The sequence below is a fragment of the Lathamus discolor genome, chromosome 10 (genome assembly GCF_037157495.1).
Source record: "Lathamus discolor isolate bLatDis1 chromosome 10, bLatDis1.hap1, whole genome shotgun sequence".
Classification (NCBI taxonomy): Eukaryota; Metazoa; Chordata; class Aves; order Psittaciformes; family Psittacidae; genus Lathamus; species Lathamus discolor.
This window is the reverse complement of record NC_088893.1, coordinates 886,786-907,530: the sequence shown is the minus strand read 5'-3', so window position 1 is coordinate 907,530 and position 20,745 is coordinate 886,786. Positions and strand designations below refer to the sequence as shown.

The 20,745-nt window shown below is 44.7% G+C and overlaps 1 protein-coding gene across 22 annotated transcripts in view; it reads left to right on the top strand.

Moving 5' to 3' along the window:
- The window catches only part of LOC136020218 (uncharacterized), a 47,547-nt gene that overhangs the window by 6,104 nt on the left and 20,698 nt on the right, over window positions 1–20,745 (top strand). For 13 of the 22 annotated variants that reach the window (XM_065691063.1, XM_065691062.1, XM_065691058.1 and 10 more), the window contains exon 2: window positions 18,867–18,991. The exons of the other annotated variants lie outside the window; for them this stretch is intronic. The gene's annotated coding sequence lies outside the window, so the exon portion shown is untranslated. The remainder of the gene's footprint in view (window positions 1–18,866; window positions 18,992–20,745) is intronic. 22 annotated transcript variants of the gene reach the window in all.

The following is a 20,745-nucleotide window of genomic DNA, read 5'->3' as shown; positions in this document are numbered from 1 at the left end:
TGGTTTCTAACTAGGTCACACATATTTTGTTAGATACAATGTAGCTTTCCAAGGACACTGTTTATGGTTTCTAATCAGGTTATACATATTCTGCTAGATACAATGTAACTTTCCGAGGATGCTGTGTCCTTGATGATGATTCGCTGTTCAGTCCTCCTCCTGGTCTTAAACCTGCTGATTGTGGTGTTTACCACATTCCTGCTCCACCAGCTGCAGCATATCTATGTGACCCTTTTTGACAAGCCAATCCCCCACATTCCCCCAGTGAGGCCTTACATGTATCTTACAGGTCTTATCTTGAGTATCAGGTCCAACCATATGTTGTAAATAAAGTCCCCCTTCCATCTTTCCCCTGAAGGAAAGGTTCGAATTACATTTCTTAGAGGATTGATCTTGTGATATTTTAATGTTAATTTGCCTAGAGGCTCATCTCCATCTGTGGTTCTCTACTACATATCGTACACAAGATAAAGCGCTGTCTTCCTGGATATTAAAAGAGTAGGAACACTGCACTCATGCAAGACATAGATAGGGTACAGTCTGGATTTAGGCTAGGTATCTCATAAAGATTTGCCATAATGACTGGCCATGCAATCGATTTTATTTCGAATTGACATGCCAGAGTGACAGGTTGGGAACACTTCTTGATAAATATCGGCACGAGCTGTCATTTTTCCCATTCTTTATAAGAGGTTGTGTGACTGTTTATGGTCAGGAGAATATATACTGGTTTTGTGACCTCACGCTTGTCATCTATGTAATCAGTCTGTTAGCGTAAGAATAAACACATAACCACCGGGATGGTTATATGAGGTGCTTTATTGCAGCGCTGGGAAACCAGGGGCACTCGCCCAAATCTGGCTTCAACCTCGTCACATCGCGTCCGCAATTTATGTCCTAAAAGTTTTACAGTTAATACATATTCATCATAGGTTACAACATTTAACTAATACATATGCATTAGGGATTGCCATATCCATCTATTACCGACATCAGCCTCTTCTGCGCTTGCGCGGCCCCCTCTGGTGGTCGTCTGGTGGTCGTTCCGATGAAGTAAGAGTCTTCCTCAGATGAAGTAAGAAGTCTTCCTCAGGTTGTCCTTTTCACCTTTCCCCCACTTGAGTATATTCCAATCCTTGTGTGGACGTTAGCACCCTCTTATCTTCTTTCTGGTATGCTCTTCCGGCTATCTTATACACAGGTTCCACTTGGGTATAGTCTCCAGTACATACTTTTCTAAATCCTTTTATACTCCTTTTACCATATTTGGTTATGCTATGTTTTTGTAGCATTGGGTACAAGACAGCTGTGATATATTGCAACATTAGAACCGCCGTGATACAAAACCACAAAGTCACAGCATTTTCTAATATACAAAACCTCACTATTAATTTATAAATTTCTCAAACATAATAATTTCTACTATTTTATACAATTGTTTTATCATACAAAATTCTGCTCTTTCCAACATTTCCCCCCTTTGAAAATACTTCACTTATTTAAGTAAGTATTTTCATTCCTTTAGATAGCTGTTTCCTAATAAGTAGGAGGAGGTGTCAGATATTTTGAGTGGTCTCTGGTCACTGCTCCTATAATTCGATGAGTCCATGCGTTGTTCCTGGCTATTTCCTTTCGGATACACAGATACATTAGGTAGATCATCAGAAATACAATTAGTACCATGATTATGGTCTGCACGAGGGAACGAACCCATCCCGTGAGGTGAAGACCCAAACCATCAAACAGTGCTCCAACCCAATTTTGTTCAATATATTCCTTTTCTTTTTCTATTTCTTGTTCAATGCTGTTTAGTTGGGAGATGTCATGTTCTATATCTGCAGTCACATTAGGAATGTGAATACAGCAGTGATCTACTCTATCTTTTAAATATCCACAAACACCATGTTCCTTAAGTAACAACATGTCTAATGCCATTCTGTTCTGCAAGGTCATTTTGGTTGTTGCCTGCAATTGTAAATTCAAATCTCTGAATCCTTTCTTTGTTGGCATTGGTCCTGTCAGAATGGTATCTGTGAACTTGCAAATCAGAATGGCATCCTGTTTCAAGTTGTGTCAAAACATCTATTGAGGAGTTGCCAGAATAGGAACAGTTGTTAGCTGTGCTAATGACCAAATGATAATCAAAGTTTTGTAACAAAACCCAGACATCTTATTGGCATTTCAGTCTTAGCTTGGTAGGGCCTAGTACCTGTGTTTCCCAAACTTTTGGAACTTTCTTTACTCGTGTATAATGTATCCAAGAATCTATTCTTTCTACCTTTACTGCTGTGAATGTAGTTAACAATACTTGATATGGTCCATCCCACCGTTCTTTTAATGGTTCTTCGTTCTAGTTCCGGACATACACTTGGTCTCCTGGTTGGATGTCATGTGCTGGATTTTCCAGAGATAGTGGCCTATTCCACACCAAAGTGCTCCGCAGTCGAGTTAAGGTTCTACCGAGAGACAGCACATAATTATAAACATCCTGACTCCCCTTAATATGGGTATTAGGGTTGGGTTCCGGTGCCTCATATGGCTTTCCATAGAGGATCTCATAGGGCCTTACTGACATTTTGCTCCTGGGTTTTATTCTGATTCGTAGCAGAGCTATAGGCAATGCTTGTGGCCACTTTATTTTGGCTTCTTGACATATTTTACTGATTTGTCTCTTTATTGTTTGGTTCATCTTTTCTACCTGTCCACTAGATTGGGGCCTCCAAGGAGTGTGTAAGTTCCATGATATTCCTAATAGTTTACTAACTTCTTGTACTACGGTTGCAATAAAATGTGGACCCCTATCTGATGATATCCCTAAAGGGACTCCAAATCGCGGGATGATTTCTCTAAGCAACCATTTCACTACTTCTTTTGCCTGATTGGTGCGACAGGGAAGGGCCTCCGGCCATCCAGAAAAAGTGTCAACCCCTACTAATAGATACTTGTACCCTTGTACCTTTGGTAGTTCTGCAAAATCAACCTGCCAATAATCTCCTGGTTCCATTCCTATCCTAATTCTTCCCATCTCAATTTGTCTTTTTACTACTGGATTGTTTTTCAAACAGATTTCACATTTTGATCCCACTGATTTTGCCATAGTTAACATCTGTGTGGAAATTATTCCTCGTTTTAGATAAGTTACCAATGCTTCTGCACCCCAATGACATTTTTGATGTTCAGTTTGTAGAATCTTTCGCATTATTGCAGGTGGCACTATTACTTGTCCCGTTGTTGTTACATACCACCCTTCAGAATTCTTTTGGGCCTTTAAGAGTCCTGCTAATTTTCATCTTCTGTTGAATAGTTTGGGCTTTGTGAAAGATAGGTGTGGAGTGGGCTTACCTTCAGAGGTATTAAAGCCATCATATTCCACACCTCCCGGGCTACTTGGCGGGCTGTCCGATCTGCTAGTGTATTTCCTTCAGATACCTTTGAAGTTCCTCCTTGATGTGCCTTGCAATGCATGATGGCTACTTGTTTAGGTCTTTGCACAGCAATTATTAATTCTAAAATTTCTTTCTGATATTTTATGTTAGTCCCTTGTGAAGACAAAAGTCCTCGTTCTTTCCATAATGCTCCATGAATATGTACTACACCAAATGCATATTTTGAGTCTGTCCATATATTTACCTTTTTGTTGTTGCTCAGCTCCAATGCTCTTGTAAGAGCTATCAATTCTGCTTTTTGGGCTGACGTTCCTGGAGTTAATGCCTTGGCTTCGATTACCTTTTGCTGAGTTGTCACAGCATATCCTGCGTATCATGTCCCGTTCTCCACAAAGCTGCTGCCATCTATAAAGAGTTCCCAGTCCGGTTGTTCTAGAGGTGCATCCTTCAAGTCTGCTCTGGTTGCGTATGTATGTTCAATGATTTCTACACAGTCATGTTCAAGGGTTCCTTCTTCTAGGTCTGTTCCTAGAAAAGCTGCTGGGTTTAACAGGTTAGTAGTTTTCAAGCTTATATCATCCTGTTCCATTAGGATTGCCTGATATTTCATCATCCGGCTAGGGGACAACCAATGCCCCCCTTTTTGTTTCAGAACAGTGGTTACCATATGTGGCACAAATACATCAATGTGTTTTCCCTGGGTTAATTTCCTAGCTTCTTGGATTAAAATAACAGTTGCTGCTACTGCTCGCAAGCATGAGGGCCATCATGCACTCACTGGATCCAGTTGTTTTGAGAAATATCCCGCTGGTCTTTTCCAGCTCCCAAGTTCCAATCCTTGTGAAATTTCACATCCCAGATACAACACAGTCATGCATGCAATTTGTGCCTTTTCTTTTGAGACTTTATAACCATTCAAGCCTAGCTGATTCAGAATTTCAGTTGTCACTTTTATGCACAGAGATCTTTGTTCTGTTGCAATAAAAATGTCATCTACATATTGTAGCAAAAGGTATTGTGATCTCAGTACCTGTATCTTTCCTTGGGTAGTCCATGTTTCCAATTCTTTGGCTAGTTGGTTTCCAAATAGGGTTGGACTGTTTTTGAATCCTTGTGGAAGTCTGGTCCATGTCAGTTGTGTTTTCCGTCCATTCTGTGCATTTTCCCATTCAAACGCAAACAGTTTCCTGCTACTTTTGTCAAGGGGAATGCAGAAGAAGGCATCTTTTAAATCAATCACCGTAAACCATTTATATTTTTCCTTCACAGATGTTAGCAATGTATATGGGTTTGCCACCACCGGGTGGATATCTTTTGTTATTTCACTTATTGCCCTCAAATCTTGCACCAATCTATACTCACCGTTTGGTTTCTTTATTGGGAAGATTGGTGTGTTATATTCTGATTCGCATTCTTCTAAAATGTTATATTTTAAGAATTTCTCAATACCTCAGAACTTCCCCAACCAAGAAGAAAAGAAGAGTAATTGTGGTGGGTGACTCCCTTCTGAGGGGAACAGAAGGGCCCATTTGTCGACCGGATCCACCCCACAGGGAGGTCTGCTGCCTGCCTGGGGCTCGGATTAGAGATGTTAAAAAGAAGCTCTCTGAACTGGTGCAGCCGTCTGACTACTACCCACTGCTGGTTTTTCAGGTTGGCAGTGACGAAATTATTACGAGGAACGTAAGGGCAATGAAGAGAGACTACAGGGCCCTGGGACGGCTGGTTACAGGGTCTGGAGCGCAAGTGGTGTTTGCCTCCATACCTGTTGCAAGCGAGGGTGAAGGGATATATAAGAAGACTCTGCAGGTTAATGTATGGCTACGTGACTGGTGCCAAAGGCAGGGGTTTGGGTTTTTCAGTCACGGGCTGCTGTATGGGACACCTGGTTTGCTGGTGACAGGCGGGATACACCAGTCCCAGAGAAGAAAAAGAGTTTTGGGGCAGGAGTTAGCAGGGCTTATTGACAGGGCTTTAAACTAGTTATGAAGGGGGGAGGGGATTTAACTGGGCCTGTTGGGGACAAGCCCAAGAGGAACATGCTAGGGATTGAAGGATGGCGGGCTAAGGAGGACTATCAATCTCTTGTTTCACTTGTGGGAAAGGATAGCTCTTTAGACCCTGTCCCCCAGGGGAAAAAGGGTACTAGGACTGGCTCCCTGAAATGCCTGTACACCAATGCACGCAGCATGGGGAATAAACAGGAGGAGTTAGAAGTCTGTGTGCGGGCTAAAGGTTATGATCTAGTGGCGATTACAGAGACATGGTGGGACAGTTCACATGACTGGAATGTGGTCATGGATGGCTATGTCCTTTTTAGGAAAGATAGGTCAGCAAAGCGAGGTGGTGGAGTTGCTCTTTACGTGAGAGAGCAACTAGAATGTATTGAGTTCTGTCCGGGGTCGGATGAGGAGCAAGTGGAATGTCTGTGGGTACGAATCAAGGGGCTGACTGGCACGGGTGATACAGTTGTGGGGGTCTATTACAGACCTCCTGATCAGGACGAAGGAGTTGATGAGGCTTTCTACAGGCAACTGGAAGTAGCCTCGCGACTACATGCCTTAGTCGTCGTGGGGGACTTTAATTACCCCGATATTTGCTGGAAGACTCACACAGCCAGTCATTCACAGTCTAGGAGGTTCCTCGAGTGCATTGATGATAATTTCTTAATGCAAAATGGTGGACGTACCAACTAGGGGAGCAGCGCTGCTAGATTTAGTACTCGCCAACAAGGAGGGTTTGGTCGAAGTGGTGACGGTCAATGGCAGCCTTGGCTGCAGTGACCATGAGATGGTGGAGTTTAGGATCCTGTGTGGGAGGAATAGAATACCTAGCAAAGCCACAGTTCTGGATTTCCGAAGGGCCAACTTTGGCCTCTTCAGTCAACTGCTAAGGGAAGTCTCATGGGAAAGTGTACTAGGCGGTAAAGGGGCTCAAGATAGTTGGTTAGCATTCAAGGACCGCTTCTTCCAAGCTCAGGATCGGAGCGTCCCAATGAGTAGGAAGTCAAGTAAGGGATCTAGGAGACCGGCGTGGTTAAACAAGGAGCTGCTGGGCAAACTCAAGCGGAAAAGGAGAATCTATGGATTATGGAAGGAGGGGCTGGCCGCTTGGGAGGAATATAGGACAGTTGTTAGAGGATGTAGGGAGGCAATTAGGACAGCTAAGGCCTCCTTGGAACTCAATCTTGCTAGTCGGGTTAAAGACAATAGAAAGGGCTTCTTCAAATACATAGCAAATAAAACTAAAACAAGAGGCAATATAGGCCCACTGCTGAACGAAGTGGGTACCCTGGAGACAGAGGATATAAAGAAGGCAGAGGTGCTGAATGCCTTCTTTGCCTCTGTCTTTACTCCTGCAGACTCTCCCCGAGGGCCCCGGATTTCTATAGCCCCAGAAGGAGTCAGGACAAAGGAGGAGTTTGCTTTGGTAGATGAGGATTGGGTTAGGGATCAGCTATGCAAACTGGACATCTGTAAATCGATGGGTCCGGATGGAATGCACCCACGGGTGCTGAGGGAGCTGGCGGAGGTCATTGCTAGGCCACTTTCCATCATCTTTGGTAAGTCGTGGGAAATGGGCGAGGTGCCTGAGGATTGGCGGATGGCAAAGGTCACACCAATCTATAAGAAGGGCAAGAAGGAGGACCCGGGTAATTATAGACCGGTCAGCCTTACCTCCATCCCTGGAAAGATGATGGAACAACTTATTCTTGACTCCATCACTAGGCATATCAAGGATGAGGGGGTCATTAAGAACAGCCAACATGGTTTTATGAGGGGGAAGTCATGTATGACCAACCTTATAGCCTTCTATGAGGAAGTGACTAGGTGGAGGGATGATGGTAGAGCGGTAGATGTGGTTTTTCTTGATTTCAGTAAGGCATTTGATACTGTCTCCCACAGCATCCTCATAGATAAGCTAAGGAAGTGTGGGCTTGACGATCAAGTAGTGAGGTGGATCAAGAACTGGTTGAAAGGAAGAAGGCAGAGAGTTGTGGTCAATGGCGCAGAATCTATCTGGAGGTCTGTGACTAGTGGAGTTCCTCAGGGGTCGGTGCTGGGACCGGTGCTGTTTAATATTTTCATCAATGACCTGGATGAGGGAACTGAGTGCACCCTCAGCAAGTTTGCTGATGACACAAAACTGGGAGGAGTGGCTGACACACCAGAGGACTGTGCTGCCATTCAGCGAGACCTGGACAGGCTGGAGAGTTGGGCGGGGAGAAACTTGATGAAATTTAACAAGGGCAAGTGTAGAGTCTTGCATCTGGGGAAGAACAACCCCATGTATCAGTACAGGTTGGGGGTTGACCTGCTGGAAAGTAGTGAAGGGGAAAGGGACCTGGGGGTCCTGGTGGATAGGAGGATGACCATGAGCCAGCAATGTGCTCTTGTGGCCAAGAAGGCAAATGGCATCTTAGGGTGCATTAGAAAGGGAGTGGTTAGTAGGTCAAGAGAGGTTCTCCTCCCCCTCTACTCAGCCTTGGTGAGGCCGCATCTGGAATATTGCGTCCAGTTCTGGGCCCCTCTGTTCAAGAAGGACAGGGAATTGCTTGAAGGAGTCCAGCGCAGAGCCACAAAGATGATTAAGGGAGTGGAACATCTCCCTTATGAGGAGAGGCTGAGGGAGCTGGGTCTCTTTAGCTTGCAAAAGAGGAGACTGAGGGGTGACCTCATCAATGTTTACAAATATGTGAAGGGTAGGTGTCAGGATGATGGAGCTAGGCTTTTTTCAGTGATATCCAGTGATAGGACAAGGGGCAATGGGTGTAAACTGGAACATAGGAAGTTCCACGTTAACATCAGGAAGAACTTCTTTACTGTAAGAGTGACAGAGCACTGGAACAGGTTGCCCAGGGGGGTTGTGGAGTCTCCTACACTGGAGATATTCAAGGCCCGCCTGGACAAGTTCCTGTGTGATGTACTGTAGGTTACCCTGCTCTTGCAGGGGGGTTGGACTAGATGATCTTTTTAGGTCCCTTCCAACCCTTGGGATTCTGTGATTCTGTGATTCTGTGATCCCATATCTTGCTTCTAGTTTCAATGGATATTGTTTAACCCTTACTGGTCTAGCCCCGTCTTTTAACTCCACTATTATTGGTTGAGCTGCTTTTGATTTTCCCGGGATTTCTGTTTCCCAAACTGTTGGTATCACAGCCTGTTCCACTTCTTTTGGGATTTGTGGAATAGGTTTGTCTTTAAGGACTAAAATCTGTCCTGTTTTGGATTCAGGGATTTGCATTATCAATTCACCATTTTCAAAAGCAGTTGTAGCATCCAGCTTACTCAATAAGTCCCGTCCTAATAGAGGCTTGTATATCATCCCAGTCTGGGTTTTGGGTTTTCATAATCATCTTTATCACTCGAGCTACTTTATCAGGATTTTCTCTATATGTTCCTGCCAATTGTTTCCATATAACCAAATCCCCAGGAGAGAAAGGTATTTTAACATACACTGGTCCTTCAACTCCAATCCCCTGTCTTAAAGGGGCAAGGACCGCACTAGCTGCTTGAAGCTGTGTGTTTCCTTCTCGCCCTCCCCTCCGGCGAGTTCTGTGTGAGACTGGGGTGACGGGGGAATTTCTCTCTCGACCTCCTCCATTTTCACACTCTTCTTCACTCTCGAGATCGCTATCACTTTCCTCCCCCTCCCCCCTTTCCTCATTTATCACTAGCAGAGCTACTAACAAACCAGGATCTTCCTCGTCCCTTTGATGTCGCCGACTATTTCTCATGGCAAGGCATTTCACACATTCCTTTTCTCCAGCACACTCCCTGCATTTTTCAGCATTGCTTGTTTTAACAACCATTATTCCGCAAGATTTCTGTCATTTATCATTGTTTCTTAAGATAAAGAAAAGATCCGCATACGGTACTTCATCCCATTTTCCTTCCCTTTTACAATATAACATCAACTACAAAATAGTATTATATTGTAAGGTTCCATTTTCAGGCCATTTTTCCTGATCTTCTAATTCATACTGCGTCCACCATACATTGCAATAATCAATTAGTTTGCTTTTCCGCATACTCTGCCCAAATCCACCCTCCTTCCAATGGCTTAAAATACAGCCTAAAGGAGATGATTTAGGAATTGGCGACATTTTATAATTACAAGATGATTTCTAAACAGGCTCCTCTCTCACACACACACACCCCACTATATTAGAAAACTTATACAGACAGATGCTGATCCCGCAGCACAAATACCAATACCATAACCACGTTTGCCAAACCTGCAGAGCTTTCGCTACTGTCTAACAGACGGTGCCTAGGCTTTTACCCCGAGAGCTCTCTAGCCCCAACCAAGAGCAGCTTTCACCGCATCTAACAGGCAGGCTTTACTACTAGCCCAGCCAAACGCAGCTTTTTGCTGCATATAACAGGCAGGCTTTTACCAGACCTTACCAAAGGTCAATACACCATACTTTTACTAGAAACTGGTTCTGTAACTTAAATAAAGCACCTTTCTTACCGTGTCAGAGGTCCGTCGTGAGTAGCAGAGGTCGGTCGCGGTCAATGGCTCCCCGAGAACCTCTCGGTGCCGGCTGGAGCGGGATCGAAATGCGATCCGCCTCAGCAATGCCCGCGAGGTCCCACCTGGGTCGCCAAAATGTTACCATAAGAATAAACACATAACCATCGGGATGGTTATATGAGGTGCTTTATTGCAGCGCTGGGAAACCAGGGGGACTCGGCCAAATCTGGCTTCAACCTTGTCACATTGCATCCGCAATTTATATCCTAAAAGTTTTACAGTTAATACATATTCATCATAGGTTACAACATTTAACTAATACATATGCATTAGGGATTGCCATATCCATCTATTACGACATCAGCCTCTTCTGCGCTTGCGCGGCCCCCTCTAGTGGTCGTCTGGTGGTCATTCCAATGAAGTAAGAGTCTTCCTCAGATGAAGTAAGAAGTCTTCTTCAGGTTGTCCTTTTCACCTTTCCCCCACTTGAGTATATTCCAATCCTTGTGTGGACGTTAGCACCCTCTTATCTTCTTTCTGGTATGCTCTTCCGGCTATCTTATACACAGGTTCCACTTGGGTATAGTCTCCAGTACATACTTTTCTAAATCCTTTTATACTCCTTTTACCATATTTGGTTATGCTATGTTTTTGTAGCATTGGGTACAAGACAGCTGTGATATATTGCAACATTAGAACCGCCGTGATACAAAACCACGAAGTCACAGCATTTTCTAATATACAAAACCTCACTATTAATTTATAAATTTCTCAAACATAATAATTTCTACTATTTTATGCAATTGTTTTATCATACAAAATTCTGCTCTTTCCAACAAGTCCAATGTTTCTGTTGTATGCAGTGGTCCAACCTAGTGAGTCATCGTATGCTATATCAAAGCGCTTTTTACATACCCTGGAAGTCTCAGCAGTTCACCCAGTTACAAAGGTGAATACAGTCACTGCTGTATATTCACAGGAGAGGTTCCAATAAGCTGTGCTTTCCATGTTGTGATAGACTTTTCTGGTGCAGGGGCTTTCTTTATCTTGGAGTAGTGCAGGCAAGCTTTCACTGTATGTCGTCAGGAGTGTCTGGTACAGTCCTTTCCACTTTTCACCTACTGGATGCTCTGTGAATGATTTAATGTAAACCCATTCTCCTGGCTTAACATCATGTAATGGGTGATCAGGACCTCTTGATCAAGTGTCCATTACCTGTTTGTTAACTTTCAATAGCTGTTCACTTAATTCTAGAATGTAATCCCTCACATACCCTTCTGCCACCTGATTTAAATCTTCCCCTTGATATTGTACAGTATACAGTCGTCCATAAAGCATTTCAAAAGGGCTTAGTATTTCTTTTAATTGTGGTTTAACCCTTATTTGCAACAAGGCTAGAGGTAATGCTTGACTCCAGTTTAAATTAATTTCGTGACAAACCTTTCCTAATTGTTCTTTAATCAGATGATTCATTTTCTCTACCTGTTCACTAGCCTTTGTCATTAAGCCTATGTGACTGCCAATCACTTTGTAATATCTGACTGACTGGCTGTACAATCTGTGCACAAAAATAAGTATCTCTATCTGAGGATATGGTTGCTGGCACTCCAAATCGGGGGATTATTTCATTAAGGAGCACCTTGGTTCCTTGTCGAGCCTTGTTGCTCCAGATTGGAAAAGCTTCTGGCCAGCCAGAGAAGGTATCTGTTAGTACTAAAAGGTATGTGTACCCCCCTTTTCTGGGTAATTCAGAGAAATCAATTTGCCACTGTTGTCTAGGGACATTGCCCTTCCCAGTTGCCCCTGAATTGGATTTACTAGTAGTCTGGGGGTTGTTATGGAGACAGAGTTTGCATTGTTTTGTTATTTGTGTTACTGTGATGTACAGGTTACATCACACTATTTGTCTCCTTAAACTATTATATAGGGCGTCTGCTTCCCTGTGTGTCTTATGTTCTTCAACTGTTTTCCATAATATTCATACTGGCACTACTATTTGTCCTTCAGGAAGAACATTTTATCTTGAAGTTGTGCCTTTAAATCCTGAGCTAGTTTTAAATCTTCCTTTGAATAAGAAATTTCAGAATTAATACTTACTACCTGTCCGTCTGGTATCATGGCCAGTAAGTTTACCTCTCCTTCTTTTGCTGCTCTTTTTCCTCTAAATCTGCCAGTTGGTTCCCTTTCTCCTGATCCATGTCACCCCTTTGATGTCCTCTGCAGTGCATCACTGACACTTCATTCAGCAATCTTACAGCTTCAAGAAGCCTCAATATCTCCACAGAGTGCTTGACTTGTTTTCCACCGGATGTCAAAAGCCTGCGCTCTTTCCACACAGCCCCATGGGAGTGAAAGCATCTTTTGAGTCTGTCGAAATATTAATGTCTCTTCCATTGGCTAATTCTAGTGCTCTTGTTAGAGCAGTAATTTCAGCTTTTTGCACTGATGTTCCCACTGGGAAGGCTTGGGCTTCAGTGGTTCTCTGAGTAGTGGTTACAGCATCTCCTGCTTTCTGAACACCCTTTTTAACAAAGCTGCTTCCGTCAGTGAACCAGGTGTCTGTTCTCAGCAAGGGTTCCTCTTTTAAATGAGGCTGGCTTGAGGAAGTGGTTTTGATGGTTTCTAGGCAGTCATGAGTTACCGGTTCCCCAATTTCTGCGGCATTGCTGAGAAAGGAGGCTGGGTTGACAATATTAGTAGTGACTGTATCTATGTCATCTGGTTCTAGCAATATCGCTTGGTACTTAAGGAACCGAGAGGAAGACAGCCGGTGCCCCCTTTTTTGTTCCAGTAGTGGAGATACGGTAGGTGATACCAGGACAGTCATCTTTTGTTCCATAGTAAATTTTCGAGCTTCCTGGATATTTAGGACTATGGCTGCTACTGCCTGTAAGCATCCAGGCCGTCCTTTGCTTACTTCATCCAGTTGCTTTCAGAAGTAAGCTAGAGCCCTTTTATAGGGTCGTATATTTTTAGCTAGGACCCTGAGGGCTATGCCTTTTCTCTCGTGTGAAAATAACCAAAAGGGTTTGGTGACATGCAGCAGTCAGAGGGCTGGGGCCCTCATTAATTCCTTCTTAAATTCATTAAATGCCTGGTTTGCTTCCCCAGTCAATGTAGTTCCCTTATTTCATAGAATCATAGAATAGTTAGGATTGGAAAGGACCTTAAGATCATCTGGTTGCAACCTCTCTGACATGGGCAGGGACACCTCACAGTAAACTATGTTACCCAAGGCTCTGTCCAAGCTGGTCTTGAACACTGCCAGGGTTGGAGCATTCACAGCTTCGTTGGGCAACCCATTCCAGTGCCTCACCAACCTCACAATAAAGAACTTCCTCCTTATATCCAACCTAAACTTCCCCTGTTTAAGTTTGAACCCATTACCCCTTGTCCTATCACTACAGTCCCTAGTGAAGAGTCCCTCTCCAGCATCCCTGTAGGCCCCCTTCAGGTACTGGAAGGCTGCTATAAGGTCTCCATGCAGCCTTCTCTTCTCCAGGCTGAACAGCCCCAACTTTCTCAGCCTATCTTCATACGGGAGGTGCTCCAGTCCCCTGATCATCCTCGTGGCCCTCCTCTGGACTTGTTCAAACAGTTCCATGTTCTTTTTATGTTGAGGACACCAGAACTGCACACAATACTCCAGGTGAGGTCTCACAAGAGCAGAGTAGAGGGGCAGGATCACCTCCTTCGACCTGCTGGTCACGCTCCTTTTGATGCATCCCAGGATATGGTTGGCTTTCTGGGCTGCAAGCGCACACTGAAGCCGGATCATGTTCATTTTCTCATCGACCAACACCCCCAAGTCCTTCTCCGCAGGGCTGCTCTGAATCTCTTCTCTGCCCAACTTGTAGCTGTGCCTGGGATTGCTCTGGCCCACGTGTAGGACCTTGCACTTGGCATGGTTAAACTTCATAAGGTTGGCATCAGCCCACCTCACAAGCGTGTCAAGGTCCCTCTGGATGGCATCCCTTCCCTCCAGCATATCAACCAAACCACACAGCTTGGTGTCATTGGCAAACTTGCTGAGGGCTCACTGAATCCCACTGTCCATGTCAGCGACAAATATGTTGAACAAGACTGTTCCCAACACCAGTCTTTGAGGGACACCACTAATTACTGGTCTCCAGCCAGACATTGAGCCGTTGACTACAAGTCGTTGCGTGTGGCCATCCAGCCAGTTCTTTATCCACCGAGTGGTCCATCCATCAAATTGATGTCTCTCCAATTTAGAGATAAGGATGTCACGTGGGACGGTGCAGAACACTTTGCACAAGTCCAGGTAGATGACATCAACTGCTCTACCACTGTCCATCAGTTCCATAGCCCCATCATAGAAGGCCACCAAATTGGTCAGGCAGGATTTCCCCTTAGTGAAGCCATGCTGGCTGTTACCAAGCACCTTGTTTTTCATGTGCCTTAGCATGCTGTCCAGGAGAATGTGCTCCAAGATTTTACCAGGCACAGAGGTGAGACTGACTGGTCTGTAATTCCCTGGGTCATCCATTTTCCCCTTCTTGAAAATGGGGGTTATATTTCCCTTTTTCCAGTAATCGGGAACTTCACCTGACTGCCATGATTTTTCAAATATGATGACCAGTGGCTTAGCAACTTCATTCATCAGCTCCTTCAGGACCCGTGCATGGATTCCATCAGGTCCCATGGACTTGTGTACATTCAGGTTGTTAAGATGGTCTCGAGCCAGATCCTCTCCTACAGTGGGCCTAGGGTCTTCATTCTCACAGTCCCTGCGTCTGCCTTCTGAGACTTGGGTGGTGCGGTCAGAGTCTTTGCCAATGAAGACCGAGGCAAAGAAGTCATTGAGAACCTCAGCCTTCTCCAAATCCAGGGCAGCCAGTTCTGATATCTTCTGGAGGGGACCTACATTGTCCCTATTCTGTCTTTTATTCGCTAGGTACCTATAGAATCACTTCATGTTATCCTTAACATCCCTAGCCAAGTTTAATTCTAACTGGTCCCTAGCTTCCCTAACCTGGTCCCTAGCTTCCCAGACAATATGCCTATATTCTTCCCAGGAATATTGCCTTGCTTCTGCCTTTTACAAGCCTCCTTTTTTGCTTCAAATTATTCCTCAGCAGCTCCTCATCCATCCAAGGAGGTCTCCTGGCCCTCCTGCTGCATTTCCTTCTGGTTGAGGTGCAACACTCCTGAGCATGTAGCAGGTGATCCTTGAATATCATCCAACAGTTTTAGGCCCCCCTGCCCTCTAGGGCAATATCCCATGGAACCTTACTAAGTAGGTTCGTGAAGAGCCCAAAGTGTGCCCTCTTGAAGTCCAGGGCAGTAAGCTTGCTGCACACTATTCTCACTCTCCTGAGGATCTCAAATTCAACCATGTTGTGATCGCTGCATTCAAGGCTGCCCTGGAGTTGACACTCCATTTCCAACCAGCCCTTCCCTGTTGGTGAGCACGAGGTCAAGCATGGCACCTCTCCGTGCTGTCTCCTCTGTTACTTGCAGAAGGAATTTGTCTTCCACACAATCGAGGAACCTCCTAGGTTGCTTGTGCCAGGCCATACAGTCGCTCCAATGGGTATGAGGGTTTGAAGTCTCCCTTGAGAACAAGGGCCTGAAAGCGTGATGCTTTTCCTATCTGTCTGTAGAGTGCTTCATCCACAGAATCCTCTTGGTCAGGCAGTCTGTAACAGATCCCCACAATAATGTCCCCCATATCTGTTCTCCCTTTAACCCTGACCCACAAACTCTCTGTTGACTGCTGACCTGTCCCCAGACAGAGTTTCTTACTCTCCAGGCTATCCGTAACATAAATAGCAACTCCCCCTCCTCGCTTGCCAGGCCTGTCCTTTCTAAAGAGCCTGTAACCTTTCCATTCCAACACTCCAGTCATAGGAGCCATCCCACAATGTTTCTGTGATGCCTATTATATCATACCCCTGTCGACGTGCACACAACTCTAATTCCTCTTGTTTGTTCCCCATGTTACGGGCGTTTGTATAGAGGCATCTGAGCTGAGCTCCAAATGAAGCTGGCTCATTGGCTGGAGCGGCTGGAATATCTCTGCATTGCTCTGAGCATTTATTATAGGTGCTGGCAGCTGACAGGGTGTATTGGGATGGAATGATGACCCCCTCCCCCAACGCATCTAGTTTAAAGCATCCTTGGCCAGTCTGGCAAGCCTCCTACCAAAACTCCTCTTCCCCTTTGTCAGACCAGCTCACCAGCCCCCAGTAGACATGGCCTGCTAAATTGAGTTCCATGTTCTAGATACCCAAACCTCTGACTATGGCACTACCCTTCTAACCATTTATTAACCTGGCCAATCCTCCTAGTCTTTTTGAGCTCCTGTCCTGTATCCTGGAAAATTGAGAAAAAGACTATCTGAGCTCCAGAGCCCCTAACCACCTCTCCCAGGGCTCTATAGTCCTTCTTTATATTCTCCAGGCTGCTGTTACCTGTATCACTAGGCCCCACATGGATCACTAGAAGTGGGTAATACTCAGTGGGTCTTACTAGAGCAGGCAGCCTCTCTGCAACATCGCTGATCTGTGCACCTGGTAGGCAAGACACCTCGCTTGAGACTGGGTCAGGCTGACAGATGAGTGCTTCTGTTCCTTTCAAAGCAGAGTCCCCTACTACTGGTACACGGATTGACTCCACAACTCATTAAAGTTGTAAAGTAGGTATGCTTTATTCAGCGCTGAGGTGCATGGGGATAGCTCTTCCAAAGTATACACACCCAGGGTAGTTTTTCCTTTACATTTATTCTCTTAAGGTATACATATGCATTAGATTACTCAATACACCTATACATATTTAGTATCTATCCCTGCTTTGTATTATAATGAGCTAGAAGGTCCTTTGCGCCTGCACAGTGCCCCCTTCTGGTCATGGGCAGGGGTCTCAAGATGAAGTAAACGAGTCTTCCTCCTGTGGGCAGGGGTCTTCAAGATGAAGTAAATGAGTCTTCCTCTTCTTAAACTTTTCACCTTTTAATCTTCATGCATGGCCTTAGGGTTTGGTCGGTATCCCAGCCATAAACCATCTGCTTCTCCCCCTTATCCATAGACTCAGGTGTCCTCTTTTCCTTGTCAATAGTTGCTTATCAGTAGAACCAGACCTCTGCTTCTCCCCTTATCAGTAGTTTGTGCCTTTGTTCTGCTTAGTAGGCATGATAGGTGTTTACAACAGACAATACTTTTGTTTAAGCAAGTGAATTCCTCTAACCCCCTTGTATATTGGTTAATTCTCTGCATCACCCTGGGCCAGGAGAAGCAGGCACTTCCCATGGGGATGGCCACTTGCTGCATCCCACTCCTTCCCAGTAAGTCCAGGAGGGTCTGAGCACAGGGCTGGGGACCAAAGGCTGCTGAGAAGAGAGTGTTCAAAGAGGCCTCTCTGCAGCACCCATGCCCTGGGGCTTGGAGGCTGTTCCTGGGTGTGTGAAAGGAGGCATTTCCTGCTGGGAAGAGTTCTCTTGTGCTGTGCATTCATGAAAGCAAGCACCACACTGGCTGTTTGCTTTTAGGTATTAGAGAAGTATGTGGTTTCCCTGAGCTGGAGGAAAGATGGATTGATTTTTTGAGTGGAGGCAGCAATAACTGGGCTGACAGCGATGGCCCTGGCCATGCTCATGGGCGGGAAGGATGGAGTGAGAGCTGGGACGTGTTGTGTTCCCCTGTAGGTGATGGGCTCTGCTATGAAGGTTGGTGGTTCACAGTGTCATATGCATTGCTTATAGAGTTGCATTTTACCATTTATGCACTTTTAATCCCTGTGTTGTTACTCTTGGTGCTTTGCAAATCCTTATCACAGTTCTCTTAGGGCTTCTCAAGCCCTGCTGGAGCTGGAGGAATGCTTAAATCCTTCATCTTGTACTTCCTAATGAGCCTTGTCCTGCCTTTGCTGCCAGTGCTCAAGGTCCCCATCTCAGAGCTGGGGGGAGGCTTCCCCTGCTGATGACGGGTGATGCTGCTTTAGCAGCACTGAGCCCTGGTGCTCTCACCTCCTGCCCTGGCATCACTCGAGGCTCTGAAATAGGATCATAGAAGGGTCGCAGACACTCCCCCTCTTCCCCAGGTCCCACCACCAGCAGTTGTAGCAGCCCGTGAGCTGAGGCAGGAAGAAAAGCTGGCCCCAAAACGAACCCCTGTGCTGCACCGGGGCCCGAGGAAGAGTTGCCAGCTTCCTCCCTGGCTGAGCTCACAGCCCTGGCACCGATCAGAGGCATGGTGACCATCAGCCTGAGCTTCAGTTCCTCTGCTGTGACCCAGAGACACTGTCATCCAGCCGGCACTGGTGGAGCCTCGGCTCAATCCTGCTGCTCCTTCGTGAGTCTGTTAGAGAAAGGGGTGAAATTTTTACGATAACTAAATTCTAGAAACGATTATATTTGAAAAACTTATAAATCAATAGTGTGGTTTTGGAAATACTGTAATTTTGCAGTATTGTTTGTAGTTTTGTACCATAGTTATTCAGTAACCGATGTTAACAGTGGTAGGCTAGGTGGCAAGAGCTAACATAATCACATATGGTGCAGGGCATATGGGTGGGTTTAAGAAAGTATTGTGAAAGTCTTGCGAAGCAGAAATTAAGGGACACACCAGGGTAGTCAAGTGAGAATAAGAGAATGCTGGCGTCCACACAATGGTTGGGATATATCCAAAGAACAGAAAGGTGAAAAGGACAGAGCGAGGAAGACTTCTTACTTCATCTGAGGAAGACTCCTTACTTCATCAATGCGACCACCAGACGGGGCTGCGCAAGCGCAGAAGAGGCTGATGTCGTAATAGACTGATGTGGCAATCCTTGATGCATATGTATTAGTTAATGATGTAATCCGTGTTGAATATGTATTAGTAACCAAATTTTTAGTGTATAAATTGCGAATGCGATGTGACGAGGTCGAAGCCAGATTTGGGCAAGTGCCCCTGGTTTCCCAGCGCTGCAGTGAAGCACCTCATATAACCATTCTGGTGGTTATGTGTTTATTCTTACGCTAACATTTTGGCGACCCAGATGGGACCTCATGGGCACTGCTGAGGTGGATCACATCTTGATCCTGATTCAGCCGGCACAGAGAAATTCTCGGGGAGCTATCAGCCGCGACCGACCTCCGCTGCTCACGATGGACTTCTGATACGGTAAGAAAGGTGTTTTTAATTTGGTTACTTTGGTTACGGTACCGATTGTTGAGTAATGTAAAGTGTAGTAATGTAAAGTGTAGTACCGACTTCTGATAAGCCTGCCTGCTAGACGTGGCGAAAGGTGCACTTGGTTTGGCGAAGTCTGGTGTTGAGTAATGTAAAGTGTAGTACCAACTTCTGATAAGCCTGCCTGACAGACGTGGCAAAAGCTGCACTAGGTTTGGCGAAGTCGGGTCTGGTAAAGCCTTCCTGTTAGACGCGGTGAAAGCTGCGCTTGGTTGGGGCTAGGGAGCTCCCGGGGTAAGCCTAGGCGCCGTCCGTTAGACAGTAGCGAAAGCTCTGCAGGTTCGGCAAATGTGGTTATGGTATTGGTATTTGTGCTGCAGGATGTAACATAGTGGTAAGTGTGTGTGCATGTTTTGGAGATCTCTTTGTATTTACAAAATGCCGTTGGTCCCTAAGTCGTCTCCATTAGGTTGTATTTTAAGTCACTGGAAGGAGGGTCATTTTGGGCAGAGCATGCAAAAGAGTAAACTAATTGATTACTATAATGTATGGTGGACGCAATATACCTTAAAAAAAAAAAAGGAAAATTAAAACAAAAAGGAAGATTAAAAAAAAAAAAGATGAATGGCAGAAATCCTATGGAATAATGGTTGTTAAGGTAAATACTAATGAACAATGTAAGGGATGTGTTACTGAGAAAAGATGTATGGGGTATCTTGCCTTAAAGAATAATTTGCAACATCAGAAAGATATTGAAAGCTTGGATTTGACAGTTGCCCCATCAGCCCCACTGGCATTAAATGAAGAAAGGGGGGAGGAAGAGGATTTTGTAATTTAAAAAATAAATAAATAAATAAATGGGAATGAATGTAGAAAGAATAAGATATAATCAATGTGCAAATTGCAAACAGGAAGGATACTGGAAGGATGAGTGTCCATTTAGGGGAAGACAATTTATGTCTCCAGGAAATCCTTTTATGGGATCTGATGTAGTGCCAATGGTGCTAGGAGAATTTTACAATCAAAGCCAACTAGGCAGGGCGAAAGATAAAGAACCCCTCATGAAAGTCCAATTGGGAGAAAAAGAAGTAAAATTTTTAATAGACACAGGGGCTACCTATTCAGTTTTAAATTATTTACACGGGAGTTAGGGAAAAGAACTACGACAATTTTGGGAGCCACAGGGAAGGAGGAAATACGGCCATTCTTGCAGCCCCTAGATCTGCGATTTAGAGGGAAGGAATTAATACACGAATTTCTATATGTACCTGAATGCCCCATTCCCCTTTTAGGACGAGACTTATTAGCTAAATTAGATGCAAGAATTATTTTTGAGAATGGTGAATTAATAATGCAAGTCCCCGAATCAAAGGCAGGACAGATCTTGGTTCTTAAAGAAAAAACCCCATTGCTCAAATTCCAAAAGAGGTAGAAGAGGCTATGATACCGATAGTTTGGCAAACAGAAATCCTGGAAAAGTCAAAAGCAGCTCAACCAGTAACAGTGGAACTAAAAGATGGGGTTAGGCCAGTAAGAGTTAAACAATATCCACTGAAGCTAGAGGCAAGGTTCGGGATTATAAAAATAATTGAGAAATTTTTGAAATATCAAATTTTGGAAGAATGTGAATCAGAATATAACACACCAACTTTTCCAGTAAGAAAACCAAACAGTGAATATAGGTTAGTACAGGATCTGAGGGCAATAAATGAAATAACGAAAGATATCCACCCAGTAGTAGTAAA